The 14624-nt window shown below is 39.0% G+C and overlaps 1 long non-coding RNA gene across 1 annotated transcript; it reads left to right on the top strand.

The window, feature by feature from the left end:
- Positions 1–1365: 1365 nt before the first annotated feature.
- Positions 1366–2955, top strand: LOC118549044 (uncharacterized). Its single transcript, XR_004923873.2, has 3 exons — positions 1366–1530; positions 2037–2233; positions 2777–2955. It is a non-coding gene; the product is annotated as an uncharacterized LOC118549044 (long non-coding RNA).
- Positions 2956–14624: the final 11669 nt, after the last annotated feature.

Consider the following 14624-nt stretch of genomic DNA (forward strand, 5'->3'; position numbering starts at 1 on the left):
TCTTTGAGTTAAATGCTAAATGACTACCATGTAAATAAATCAGAACAACAATCATGCCATGCTTTTTTGTCGTCATGGGTCATCAAATGTGCTTAGTAATTTCATTGCACTTGTGTAATTAGGTGAAGAAGCTCCACCCGAGCGTCCATGGGTCAGCTATGTAGACTCTAGCTGCCAAAGGCGCTTCTCCTTCTGAACAGAGCGCTTTGCTCAGCCAGTGTAGACATGGCCTGATAAACAATGGAACTTCTCCCTTGAGCTGGAGTTTGGATTGATCTAATTCCTTAACTCAAAAATGTGCACAGGTTTGATGAGTTTAAATGCCTGCATTTTAGTAAAACAGGAGCTTAAATTGACAGTAATGTGAGGAATAGCATAATTTATAATGAACTTGAAAGGCAGTAGCATGCACTGTTGCTCAAGCTAATCAAGGGACTATCAAATCACGGTTTTACCATGAGCTTAAATACATGTGGCAGGAAGGTTGTTCTTGTGGGCTTATATCTGTCAGATCTTAACACTCAGCCTGTCACAGTGCAACGTGGCTGTGTCACTTTTAACCAAGATGTCACATATATTGTGAGAAACAACCTGCTTTGTGTTTTCTTCTCTAGGATTTTACTGGGAAAAGCAAGTGTAAGAGGAATTTTTTTTTAACACTGCATTTTTATTTTGCAGATTCTCAGGCTGACGGAGTGAGTGACGGAGTGGGTTGCCAACCATAGTGACTCCACTCGGCGTGCGGCATGGCCGTGGGGAATATATTCAGACCTGCCCAAAGAAGTCTGCCCAGGGGGAGACACATGCCTTTGAGGTGTAAATCAGGTGTGTGAAGAATGCTGGAAACACGACTTCTCAGACTTGGGTTTGGTTTAGTTTGGCTTTTGCATTTATGTTTTTCAAGGAAAGTGGGAAGGTTGGTGCCCTTGCCATATCTTCCAACTCTTTTCGTGCCATAAAATACACCCCAAAGTTTAACGTACTCTCTCTCCTAGGGTTTGATCCACTCTACTCTGCCGCTTGAAAGGGTCATCCTCTATTTTATCAGAACTTTAGGTGTTAAAGGCATGATGTGGTTTTTCATAGGCAAAAGGGGTTTTGATTTTGGAGATATTTTAAAACTGGGGATTGAAGTTTACCAATTTGTCTTTTACCATTTGTCGATTGCCTTAGAAAAATAAGTGCTATTTATAATCCACAAATTAGCTACAACATACCTGAGGAAATTACGTTCAAATTCTCTTTAAAAGTATGTGTTCACATTATCTTTAAAAAGTTGTTAAATGGCTCAGAAATATCAAGCAAATGTAACATTTTTTAGAAAATACAACCCACGTTTTCTTGCAGGATGAAGTTGCGCTTAATAGCCTCTGTTTAATTCATTCAGAAACTACACAATTCTTGTTGCTATATTTTGTTAGAAAGGAAGGAGAGGCTGTTTCTACAGGTGTCATAGAAAAATCAATACTGAGCCACGGATTATTGGATCCCATAGAACCATGGAGACTTGGCAGTGAAATTCTTCCAAAGGTGAGTAGGGGCATTGATTTTCCTTCTCATGCCTGAAGAAATATGACACAAGGAACGGAGGCTAAATTTAGATTAGAAACAAGTCTGATCTGAAACTATGCCTTTAAAAAAGTTAGTGACAATTTTTTTTCAAAAAAAAATTAAATGAGGAAACGGAATGAGAATTTGAGCCTATAAGATTTTGCTCATATAATTTTCTTAGTTTCACCTTTTTCTTTATTCCTTCAAGTGCTTTTGAAAGCAATCTGACTATTTAACCAACATTTTGTCTGTGAATTAAGATCCAGTGATTTCCTTGTACAATATAAAACAACCTCGCTCTTAAACCCCATAGCCAGGCATGCAGTAGTCCTTCAGCTTCTAAGAAAAAACGTATTATTTACACAGTCTTACTTAAAAATAGGGGCTCACTGCTAATCTTCCTTATTTGAACTGTGTGTTTTTCCAGCTAATTTGTGCCATAATTTTTAGACACGTACTTGCTTACTTGCTTACTGATTTCACAGTTTCTCCTAGATCTCGAAAAGTTGAAAAGCTATCCATAACACATTGGTTGTTTTATCGCATTGCTTAGCATTCCATCCATTCAGGCAAATGGTGTTCCTAGGTTTGGAAGTATAAATCCCAGGGGAAGTGAGCTGAAGAACATTTCATGCATCACTCATCCTATTATGAGCCCTGTGCTGTTCCATCTCTCTACAAGGTAAGAGATTTATTGTGAGCTGGCTTCTGCCAGTAGAAAATGACATATGCTAATGGCTCATGCTTCCAAGTGTATGTTTTTGGAACTCATAATGGCAAGTCTAGCAATTGTTTTATAAACTAACGAATGATTGGAAAATTTAAGTTACTCATACACGCTCTGTCATGCTCATCTGTCCCCAGGTAGCATTTGGTTGCTCTATCCTGGGACCCACCTTCTGTAGTATTGTCTTCTCCTCATGTGAAGTAGGGTTGTAAATTGGTCATTTTTATAATGAATTTGAGCAGGGTAGATGATCAAGGAAGATAATTCATGTCTTAAAGGAGAAAATTGCCAAATTATCACTTGACTATGTCTGGGGTAGGGGGTAGATATAATTTAACTTTTAATACTTTGTGGGATCAAAAACTGATTATAAGAAAGTTAAAATGTAAAATGCTAGCAAGTTCATGGTAATGTACAGAATTATCTTAATCGTTAGCGTTTCTTTCTGCTGTCCAGTAGAAAATTCTTCATTTTTTTTTCCTTTTCCTGAACTTTCAGACTGGCTGAAACAACAACAAAAAATTGTTTGTAATTTGTATTCTAACTTTGGATCACCTAGTTAATACCCTGACTCTGACTACCCAGAAAGACAAGGTTGCGTAGGAAGAACTATTAGAAAACTGCTGCTTTATTAATAAAATCGCAGGGAAAATGTGACATTCTGGATGTCCCATCTGAGGAGGTAAGATTTTATCATGTCCCATAAAATAAGATTACATTTGATTTTATTTAACATTATCCCAGCCCTCAAGAAAGTTTGCATTCATCAATTTGACACAGAAATCTGTAATATAAAGCTTTATATACACTTTCTAAACTGTGACCAATTTGAGGCATTGAAAGCTAAGCCATTTAATAAGGTATTTTATTTATGTATAAATTACATTATTGTGACTGTTTTTCTATCCTTCTCAGCTTGGAAAATTGTAACTCAGTATATCAGACGACATACTTACATAAAAATAAATTATGAATATTATCATTCTTCTGGGGGGGGGGAAAGGCATACTATTTTCTAACCTTTGGGGGGGTTTAACTTTTGTTGTGTGAATTCTTAAATGTGCACAAACCAAAGACAATAGCATACTTGGAAGTATTCTAGAGCCAAAAATGGGAAATAAAGATTTCGTGGTAAGTGCCAGCCTTGTGTTTACTGTGGTAATACTTTAACATCTGCCTGAGAAGGAAAAAAAGTACAAAAGACCATGGAGAGTGATGGAGGAACTGGACATATGGAAAGTTCCAGGTGCCTGTGGATACAGAAATATCTATTCCTCTTTATTTGGTACCTATCCTGTAATCCATCAAAGTGGCCAGGTGCTCACTTTGTAGTTCAAAAATATTAGTGTTTTCAACATCACTGCCCGTTCTGTTTATACCAAAATCCCCTTCAATATGTAAAATATATCTTGTCCATGTCTGAGCAACATGACTCTAGACATTCTCTCTTTGGGTTAAGCACATGGGATGACTTTTCCTAAAATGTTGCAAAGATGAATTTCCACTAGCTAATTTGTAGTTTGTAAAATATCATGAATTTTTCAGGGGAAAAGTGGCAATTAATGGAAGCGTAATTATCTTCAATGTGAAAATAGTCTGGGATGCTAACTTTGGCGAGCACAGTGTCTTTGACTCATTATCATTTTCTTTGCTTGCTTTGTTATCATTCTTCATGTTCTTTCTGGATCCATCTCTCTTTTGTTCCCCTTCGACTCGTCCATTGTATTCCAGTTGGCAGTTAAAGAACAGAAACAGAGCAATAAGACTGTATGGCTACATTTTTCCAGTGCCACCAACTGGGAGTTAAGCTGACTAACATTTTGAAAGCCCAGCCCATTTCATTCACAGCAGGCGAGGCAGGTAAAAGCATTTCCGTAGTAAAGTACACACTTTGTTTCTTTAGGTTCTTCTGTTCTAAATTCTCTTGTTTGCCAGTTGGGGGGAGAGACGAAAGGGAGGTTGGGGACCAAATGCCTGGAGTCTTTAATCAAATGCCCAGCAACTCCTAATTATAGGATGCAGAAAGTTCACTTTCGAGGATTAACGGTGGTGGATTTTGTCAGCCCAAATGGGTGTCCCCCCTCGACCCAGCATGTTATTGGGCTACTTCCTACTACTGCCTAAATATGATGCAGTGGGAGAATTTCAAATAGCTTTAATAGTACCTCCCGGGTTAGCAAAAACTACATGGGCAGGGTGAAAATTCCCGTAAAACCGAGGTATATGTGAAGTTCCTCGAAGGGTACATGTTGCATGTCATTGTTTGCTTCTAGAAGAACAAGAACTTGAGAACTGATTTTACTTTGTTCTGTTAATTTGATTACTATTTCCTAAGTGGTAAGTATACACCTCCTTAGATATTTTTATGAAGCTCACTTAATATCAAGCAAATATCCTAAAGCACGTCACTGTAGTGATCCTTGACCTTTTGACCTGTCGCTCTGCCATGCTGGATGCCTTTTTCTCAGATGAGAACTTAGGGAACTGACAGAGTGAGGAGAGGCGTCCGCCTTCTGTCTGGGGAGCAGCAGACTGTGGAGTGGTCTCATTGGAGGGGTTTCCTTGTGAGTGGTGAAATTGGGATGAATAATATCAGTTTGCATTCATACTGAATATATACGTAAGGAAGCTTGAGAGCACTATACAAGAGTTGTCTAGGAGGGATGAACGTAATATACATGTAAAGTAGGAAGACAAAAAGTTCTGAGATGTGTTAGATTATTGTGATAATATCATAGCTCATTTTATGAATAAATCGGCGTGCTCCCCAGCTGGTGCCCACGTGCATATATTGAGCTAAATCTTGCAGAGCCTCTTTCCCTGTAGTTAGAGCCCGTACGTGCACCATCTTACCATGGAGTAGAACTCTTGTTTGTTTTATGCTCTATGACTGTCCTATGGATATTTCTTATCAGAAGTTAATAGAAGGTGCAGTGGAAAAATTAAATAACTTTGCCTTTGAAGTTTTAGCAAAAAAAAAAAAAACCCAAAAACAAACAAACAAAAAGAATGATGAAAGGCCATGGATGCCCACACCACGACTGTACCTGGAATCTTTTCAAGAGTATGAGGTCCCTTCTAGTTTAGCAGTTAGACAAATTCTTTAGCCAATTAGGCTTCAACTTGACAAAGATTTCCTATTTATAAATGTCTCTGGGGTCCATGAGGAATCTCAGCTACTCATTTGTTTTGTAAAGAAGTGTTCAGGACCAGTAAGTTCAAACTCTTTCAAAGTGACCGTGTACTTCCTTTACTAAAGTGACGGTGCCATGGATATGGCCATATCCTTCCAGGCACTCGACGCAGCTGACCTCCACTGCACTTTGGTGCACGAAATGGCCTTCTGGATGTCCAGTAGCATGAGGTCCCACTTCTGTTTACTTGGTGCTTTCTGGTTTCAAAACTCTTTCCCAGGATAGTCATGGTTGGGGGGAAAGGGTGGGGGATGATTTTTTTATGTGTGTTTCTTTTCTAATTTGTTAAATGAAAAATGCTGGAGAATAAAATGCCCTTCTTTTGTTTATCGTTCAAATAATTACATGAGATGTGAATCATAGAATAATGGTTGTGGTGAGGAGTGAGGGAAGGAGGCAGTTACCCTTCAGCTACTATGGTTCTCAGGGGCCCACTACACTATCTTAATAAGCTAAAAGGAATGATGTACCATTTCTCTCTAACATGACAAGAAGATAGCAGTTCTTTTAAATGGATTCATTTTTAAGTATGAAAGGTACTGGTCCATGGTCCGGGTTAAATACGTGCACACGCATATTTGCATGCATATACTTCTTGTACACATTTTTCAGCCAAGTGATAAAAATGGTGGAGGGGAAACCATAAGGACTCCCTAAGAGTCTGGGGGTGTAGGTGTTACTCTAAACAGGTACCAAAGCAAGTCCATTTTTAATTTGAAGAAATTTGCTCACATTTTACATTCCATTTCATTATATATCATGATTGTTTCATTAAAGAAAAAGTTGTAATTTGTTTACTGTTGGGTACATCTGATATTTGAGATGAGTGAGCCATGTTTGCCCTTTCATGATTCTTTCAAAGAACATTTATTGAGCTTCTGCTATGTGCCAGGTACTTTTTCTCCCCCTCCCCCAACACTGTCACATATCCCAGACCCTCTTAGTCAAGTCTGAAAAGCACAGAATAGAGATACACAGGGGTGTGAAACAGATGAATTGGCAATAGCTATGTGAATTGTAAATTACCGTAACTCCTTGATACTAGGCACACGTTTCCACCCAGATATTTTAGATGATCATTGTCAGAATTTAGCAGAACGCCCCATCAAATCTGTAAATTTTTGTTGAACTTAAAGGAATTCCTTCATGCTTGAGAAGGTTACCTTTCTACTTCCTGTTTTTCAGAGACACAGAAAATTTTTCATTTCCCATTTCCCCACCTAAAGCATGACCACCCCCCATGTTCACTCTTAATCTCCTTGTTTCCCATCTTTTCTGAAGATAAACTGCTGTATTTTTTCCTTGTTTGTCTAATTTTTGTGTACTTGGTAGGTGTTAAACCAGGAGATTAAAAACTCAGTGGATGAGGACCCTTCTCTGCTGTAAGGTCTGCAGTGTTGACTGATGCATGTGTGTGTCTGCGTCCTACCATGAAAACATTGAAGCTTAAGTTTAGTGCATCAACATAGCAGTTAAACTGGAATTGGATTGACTGGTTTGAATTCCTGCTGTACTGCTTACTAGCTGTATAAACAGTTTCTAATCCTGTTTCTTCAGCTATAAAATGAGGAAAGTAATCAGACCCACCCCCACTGGATTGCTGTAAAGATTACATGGAATAACGAGTATAAAGCACAGTGCTTGGCATATGGTAGGAGGTCAATAAACATTAGCAGTGATCTTTAGTATTCTTCTTACTTATTGCATGTCTGTGCAGATACGCACATACCCAATATACACAGTTTTTCTGTATGCTGCATTAGTCAAAGAATGATGGCTAATCTTAGACAACATCGTGAAAAGGCAGTATCTGCCTGCAGCGTTGCCAGCTTTTATGGAGAAGGTGCATTCTGTCCTTATTCCCTTTGAATGCCCAGTACCCTGCCTCACTTCTTGCCTTTCCTGGTAAAACCTCTTTCGAGCAAGGACCTGAAATTTATCCACACAAAGGTCTAGACGACGGAGAACATTTGGGGTGTTGCCCTTGTAAAGGTCACTAACCTCTTATCAAAGATCAAATACTGAGCTGATGAGATTGCAGGCAGCCAGCTGCAGCTGGAGAAATTTATTTGACAGTGTGATCTCTCCCTTGCCTTCTGGAGCTCTCCCCAGAGTGGGAATGGTTAACTGGGCCAAGGGGTGAGGTTAGTTCTGCTGCCGAAGGTGCTTGCTGGGGCTCTCCTGGGGGTTGTCTGACATCCTCAAAGGCTGTCTCTCTAAGCCTGGGGCCACTTAAAAATGTCTGTCAGCTTTTCCTTTTTTTTCTTTCAACTGTGACTCTGGGTTTTGAATCTAGTTATGCCTCAGACCACAAGCTTAAGTCCTTTGAGCATTTTTTCCTAATACTCTTCTTTCTTTTTGGCTGTACGTCCATTTTTCTCTGTGTACACCCCATCCGTATATACATTCTCGGTTGCCCATTGTATTGCTTTCACAAAGGCCTGTATTCATGATGTAAAGTTGTTTGCACATCAAACTATTATGCTGAGACATTCTCCTAAAATATTCTTTATATATATATAACACTCTACTTCACCTATCCTCTCCATGCTCTTATTGAAGAGTTTGAAGGGCTGGGTTCAGGTTTAGAGTATGTCTTCACCAGCAAGATGTGCTTGGACAAACATTTAATTTCTCAGCCTCAGTTTGTCAGTGAAGTGGGAATAAAAGGGTCTGCCATAGGGTTGGAGGAATCAAATCAAAGTGTTCTCTAAAGTCAAACGCAGCGTAGAAGCTTTTTGGTCTTCTTTTTTACCCATTATAACTACCTCCTCAAGCAATTTTTTGAATAGAGGGCATGCAGAGACACATTATGTTTAGTAATTTGTAAAAGAAGAGATCAAATGACCTCTCTTTGACATTTTCCCTCATTACCTGAAATCGCTCCTTCTTGCCTTGTCTCACTGTCTGTTGCCTTCTGTCAGCAAATCAGAGACGGCCCAGAGAAGAGTGTTCTCAATGAAAATATAAGAGAAATGTCCACTGGTAAACAAGGGGTCCACACTGATGGGCTAGATCCACAAACAGCTTCTCAGAGGATCCAGATCGTTCTGTAGAGTATCTACATGTGGCATGGTCAGGTTGCCAGGCCTCCAGGTCATTCAGAAGTTTGGACTGTGGCCATGGGAGGCAATAACAATTTCAGAATCTTCTGTATAAGTGAGAAATAAATAAAAGCTAGTATTTATTGAGTAGCTACTATGTGCAAGATACTTTCAATAATAATAACTGCTAACGTTGGATTTTTGCTAGACACCAAATAGGCACTGAGTTGCAGACCTTATCAATTATCTAATCCTTACAACAATTTTGCAACAGTGGTATATGTCCATTTTATAGTTGAGGAAACAGAGCTCTCTAACACCAAACCATTGTTTTCTGGATTTCTGCAAGGATCCTGAAATGCGGTAGGTGCATTTTGCACATGATCCAGGCCAGCCTGACCCTGCACACTATGCCACACTGCTGTCCTGAGTGCTGTCATTCTCAAAAAAGACCTTTTTTCTCCCCTCTTAAATTACAATCTGTTGTGGATTGATACTTCCATAAAATATAATAAAAACGAATTACTGGAAAAATAAAATTAAAAAAAACATACAAAACACAAACTCATTTATTATTAGATTCAACAAACATGAAATTACCCAGGTTGAAACTAAAAAAAAAAAAGCCACATCCCCTGTTTTTTTGTGTGTGTTTTTTATCTCACCAAAGTTCAATAGTATGTCTTAAAAATATGCCCTCATAGATTGAATTAGTTTTGTATGGGATATGTCTGTTATTGGAGGGCCTATCATCTCACAACCTACAGAACCAAGAAATGTAGGCCACTATAAATCAGTTTATTTGATAATGGAGATACCACTGTGTTCCAGGTCTATCACTCTCTCTCCAGGGGACAGGCTCATTGTTGGGCTGATTAATAATATTCTCTCCCGCTGCATCCGAGTGGGTTAAAGAAATGAAAAGAAGCATGATAACACAAAGCCAGCAAAGCAAGCCAGTTAGTTCCCCCAGTAGCTAGTGCTCTTCTGGGCAGAGCAAGTTAGCTGAGTGGCTTCCCCTTTTCAGCATTCCTGAAAGCAAATTTTAAAATAGAATGGCCATGAAAAACAGCAAATACATGTTTCCCAAGGGAGAACAGGATCTATAGCAGGTGCCTATCTCCATATCCATCTGTAGAAGTGTCTGCAGGAAATAGAGGAGAGAAAAAGGCTTAATAAACGGAAAATGTCAGAGTCGCTATTTTTGATTTCTATTTAGCAACATCATGTCTCAGATTTCAAGACAAAACTGTTACTGCCAGATTCCTGGCCCAGCGCTCCAAGCACATCACTACTGTTTGGAATGCTGCATCTACATGGCATAAGTGTGGGTTATGGTTAATCTTAATTGGGCTTCAACTTCAAGGAAGAGATGCTACCTTAGAGGACCTGTTTGCAGCAATCATCGTGTTACCAGTGTTAATAGTTTGTCAATATGGAACTTTCTTTGCATTCAGTGAAGGTAAAAATGATGGCAGAAAATACAGAGGATTCTTGTTTGCCCTTATAATGGAGCCCTTATAATGCTGACCATTACACTGGCGACCTAGTCCCCTGAAATTCAAATGGAGCTCAATTCTTGTTCTTAAGCAATGCCCTGCCTTGGCATCTAATCCATTATTCAAACTTAATATAATCATTTAAACGTTGATCATTCATTGATGGAGTACCCACTAAGTGCCAGGTCCTGAGATTGCTAGATCTTGGAGAAACAATTGTGGCAACTTGGTTCTACCTTCAAAGAATTTCCAGCCTGGTTGGGGAGGCACAGGATACAGAAATAGATTTAGAACATTGCAGCACTTGCCATAATAAACGAAGGGACTGATTGGCCTATCGATGTAGAGGAAGTGATGAACTCAAGTTATGGAATCAGAAAACTGCTTCACAACATAAGTGATGTACAATATAGAGCTGGAAAAATAAATAAGAGTTTAAAATTTAGTAATGGTGGGGCACCTGGCTGGCTGTCGGTAGAGCATGCGACTCTTGATTTCAAGGTTGTGAGTTCAAGCCCCACACTGGGCATGGAGCCTACTTAAAAAAAAAAAAAAAATAGTAATGGAAAATACAGCAGTATTTTTGTACAGTGTGGTTTTCCTTGAACTCTTTTCATCCATTACCTGTTTTCTGGGGACTCTTACTTGATCTCCCAATGGAACTACTATCTTTATGGAATATTTCATATATTTCTCTGCTTCTCCACATCACATTTCTTGTGTTTGGACAATAGCTAAAAGTTAGAGTGGTTAAAAGCAAAATTTTAGGGCGCCTGGGTGGCTCAGTCGGTTAAGCATCTGCCTTCGGCTCAGGTCATGATCCCACGGTCCTGGGATCAAGTTCCGCATCGGGCTCTCTGCTCAGCGGGGAGCCTGCTTCTCCCTCTGCCTCTTCCATTCGTGCTCATTCTCTCTCTCTCTCTCTCCCAAAAATAAATAAACAAAATCTTTAAAAAAAAAAAAGCAAAATTTTATTCATGCTTGCAACATCTCCCTACTGTCTTTGCCATACTGACTACCAGCAGCTGCCTTCTGGTCTCACGAACTCAGCATTTCTGATGATGTTTTATTTCCTTTTTTCCCTATGATAAAATTCACCAGTAGTTAATGAGCTCCTATCTATTAAATAAGACTTTAGCCTTGCCTCAAGGATCTATGAGACTACAAGATCTATCCTTGCCTCAAGGATCTAAGATAGCTTTTAATTTTTAAAAAAAAATAAGCTATGCCTACTCAATTTTAGCTATGGGAGCCCCCGACAAAATGGGGGCTTTTGTTTTAGAAAATGAAAGTAAGTAATCTGTAGGGAGATTAGAAGATGTTTTAAAATACCTCTTTTTCCTTCTCCTCCTCCTCTTTTTAGAATTCTAGGGAAAAAGAATGGTACTTATAAAAAAAAAATAAACACTTGAAAGATTAAAGATTGTAACCATGCAATGCTAACTGGCAAACTAGACATGGCCAACAAAGAGAAAAGATAACACTGAACAGCAGGAAAAAATTGCCCACGTGAGCAGGATAGGCTGCCTGACCATGTTTAGTTGCAAACTAGATACTGGGTGGGGCCACACAGAATTTAAGGGTCATTGGCAAGGAGTGGCCCCACTATAGTCAATGTCAGCTAAAGGATGAAGGTAGCATATCCCTATATACTACAAAAAAGTGGCAAGAGTCAATCCCAGTATCTTATTTTTGTACAAACATACATTCTATCCCCATCCAGAATCCTGCAGCTCTGATATGAATAAAGACATCTGAACATCCGAAGAAGTTGATAGTAAGCGCTCAATAAATACCAGTTGCTATTCATTTAAGATAGACTGACACAATTAAAACACTATTTTTAAAGCCAAAACCAAAACCTTGACACCATGCCTTCACATGTACCAGCATGGTTCTTCTAAGGATTGGAGACACTGCAGAAAATGGGAAACACTTATTCCCAATCCTATAGCACTTATGGCTCATACAGGGACACAGATAATCATCTAGTGTTAAGCATGTGACAACAGGGTAATTAGAGGGCACAATGGGTGTAACTAACAAGGAGAGATGTAGCCAGGTCGTGGGGTATGTTTGGGGAAGTTTCCTCAGAGAGTGAGGTTTCAGGTGGGAACTGAGAATCCATTGAAGCTAGCCAGCAGTGAAGAGAGGCTGAGATTGGGCAGAGGTTGGAATCCAAGGATAGGATGGAGTGGGAAAAAATGTTGAGCAAATGTGAGAGAGAGGGTTGGATGTCATTATAACATGGACCTGTTGGCTAAAACCCAAGATACAAGAATTGAGTTATAGCCCTGGGAGCTCACAGGAATGGGAAGACCAATTACCAGGGGACAAAAAACCTGAGACCCGGTGCCAACTCAGACACTTGCCACGGGTCAGCTTACATGTATCTCTTGATCTGTTACAGTTTCCTTGCTTTCATCTGTAAAATGGTGGAAAGGATATATACCTTGCCTCACTCATAGGGTGACGTGTGGATTGTATTAGGGAAGTTCTTTGGGAGCAATAAACCATATATGAAGATAGGTTTTGTTTATTATTTAGTTTACATGGCTAGGGAAACCCTTGGGGGAAAATATCTCAAAATATAAATCCATTTTGGAAGATCTAGATCCAAGACTGGAAACTCAAATGAGCCAGGCAAGGACACAGTAAAATGAAGGGGCCTCAAGCAGAGCAATGATAGAGAATAGTGGGGACTCTGGCAAACTGGAGAAGGCACACCGTATCGGAAAATCAAAATACTGTGTTGTTATATAAGAATACCGATCTAGCCATGCCAGGTCTTCTAATTTTAACTTCTAAATTTTTAAAGACCTTCTAATTTTAAATCTGGAAATTCAAATGTTTATGTGAACCTAGTTGGTGACTAGTTCAAATATTCAACAATCCCACTTTGTGGGTCAACGTGAAACAGTGTCCCCCTCCACACACACCCCAAAGAGCTGTGAATTCTGACCCAGGGACTATGATGTCGGGTTCATATGAATAACGGAGAGTGAATACATCGCTAATCATTTGAAATTAATATCAATGTCATATAAGCGAGCCACATTCTCTGGTGCACAAAGACAGGATGCTAGGGTAGAATACTGCATGATGTACATGGCAGTCTTCATGGTCCTTATCACTGGACTGCTAAGACGTTTTGCTTATTCTTCCATCTTTTTTTCCCCTTCTATAAAACCCACTGCAGCCCGCAGAGCCCTACTTGCTGACTTCTGTACTGAATATGCCACTCCCTTGCTCAAGAACTTCAAGTGGTGGCTCCCGTCACATACATCCAATGCAAATAGAAACTTCGCCTACCTTCTCTTGCTTTGTCTTCCCTTTGTCTTCACTCATCCCACCTAATTCCTTCTTTCTGTTCTACTCCTCATTCTCTACATCTTACTAAAAGCCAGCTCTGTGTTCTTTTGCGTGCACATTGAGCCTTCTGAACCCACTTTATTGGCTGTCCACTCTCAGCATTCTTTAAAACCACAAATACACAATTGCAGAGTTTACAGGTTTTTTTCACGGACTTACAGAAATTTTCTTAATCTGAGCAAGAAATGTGGGTCTTGTTAATCATTTATTATTATGGCTCTGTCTTATTAAACTATATTAAATCTCAAGCCAACTGAAAGATGTAAATACCTGATTAAGAATGCAAAGACACACACTTTAATGACTAGGTTTAATCCCAACTTTAATGACTGCGTTTCCTAAAATACACTTCTTATTTTATCTCAGCATTTTCATCATAATATTAAAATATCATCCTAAAAGTATTATTAGCACAATAACCTGCGTATGTAATGGGTGTGATATCATAAAACCTCAGCTTTTATCTTTGGCTTTTGTATTACCAATAAAGGAGGACTCTGAGTATTGCATTCCTTTTTAGAAACATGAAGAGAAAAGTTCTTAGAGAAAATTACAAGCATTAAAAGGGGTCACTTATATTTGTTTCCATATTTATTTTCACCATATCTTGGGTATCCTAATACATAGAGTTTCAGACTTCAATTTGTTTTATATCCAGGATATGAGGATAAGGAAAATGAGTGATTTCTTTTTAGTTCTTGTTCTCCTGAGTTCTACTCTTTGGAAATGGAATAAATGACTCTTAGACTTGTTCTCTATGATTGGAGAAGGAAGTGTTAAAGGAAGTAATATAAAAAGGATTACCTTCCTGGAAACCTTGGTCACCCCCATTTGAGAGCCTCTCATTTTAATCTTCATGGTATGTTCACTTTTATTTCACTTTGCTGTTGATGGCCTATGAAAGTATTTTAATTGGAAAATACTAGGTCTAATTTCTGTCTGGGATTCATACTTTGAAACAGGTGAAATTTAGTTGTCAGATGCGTGCAAATTATTCAGACGTTTCTGAGGCAAAAATCAATGGGATGGTTTCCCTTCAGGTACTCAATTAGAAAAATGTTAATACTTAACTCCTATGATTATGCTACAGGACCACAAGTGTGCAGAGAAACCGTTAGGAATGCCTTGGTAACCAGTGAGGAATAAAAATCTCAAATGAATGCTTGCAAAGAATTCGGGTTTTGACAAAAGTTTCAACAGAACTTGACAGCTGCATGGGGCTGTGTTTAGACTTCTC

This window comes from Halichoerus grypus, chromosome 6 (genome assembly GCF_964656455.1).
Source record: "Halichoerus grypus chromosome 6, mHalGry1.hap1.1, whole genome shotgun sequence".
Classification (NCBI taxonomy): domain Eukaryota; kingdom Metazoa; phylum Chordata; class Mammalia; order Carnivora; family Phocidae; genus Halichoerus; species Halichoerus grypus.